The sequence below is a fragment of the Tupaia chinensis genome, unplaced genomic scaffold, assembly GCF_000334495.1.
Source record: "Tupaia chinensis unplaced genomic scaffold, TupChi_1.0 Scaffold000332_1, whole genome shotgun sequence".
Taxonomy (NCBI): Eukaryota; Metazoa; Chordata; class Mammalia; order Scandentia; family Tupaiidae; genus Tupaia; species Tupaia belangeri.
In genome coordinates this window covers 1,110,216-1,110,673 of record NW_006159826.1, presented here as the reverse complement: position 1 = coordinate 1,110,673, position 458 = coordinate 1,110,216, and the positions used below count along the sequence as shown (strand labels likewise).

General features: G+C 71.2%; 1 protein-coding gene across 1 annotated transcript in view; it reads right to left on the bottom strand.

Annotated features, from left to right (window-relative positions):
- Nucleotides 1-331, bottom strand: part of HDAC4 (histone deacetylase 4) — a 318,469-nt gene extending 318,138 nt beyond the window's left edge. The window contains exon 1 of the mRNA XM_027773229.1: nucleotides 99-331. The gene's annotated coding sequence lies outside the window, so the exon portion shown is untranslated. The remainder of the gene's footprint in view (nucleotides 1-98) is intronic.
- Nucleotides 332-458: the final 127 nt, after the last annotated feature.

The window sequence follows — 458 nt, the reverse complement described above, 5'->3', positions numbered from 1 at the left end:
CCGTGAGAAGCCGAGCTGCTTCAAAAATGCCCGCCTTCCCTCACACGTCCTTGATCCCATTGCCCGTTGGAGCTGCCACTCCAGGGGGCGGGGCGTACCAAATGACGCTCCAGACGCCAGCCGCTTGGCGCTTCGCGACAGAAAAAGCGCAGGGAGCTGGGCTGATAGCCACTGTGGACACTGACCCGGGCCGTGACCATCCCCGCTCGACGGTCCGCAGAGCAGCCCAGCGGTCAGCACCGCGTGCCTGCGCCCCTCACTCGCGCTTGCAGGGGGCGCAGTGGAGCGCGGGCTGAGGCGCGGAGTGGCCCAGGCGTCACCGCAGCCTCCATCTTGGGTACTGGCGGCGGGTCACGTGGGGCTGCGTGCACTCGGAGGCGCAGGGGCGGTGCAGGGCGCGAGTGCGCAGGCGCTCCGGCCTCGCCCTGCCCCGCGGCGGGGACGCGGCCTCTGTGGCC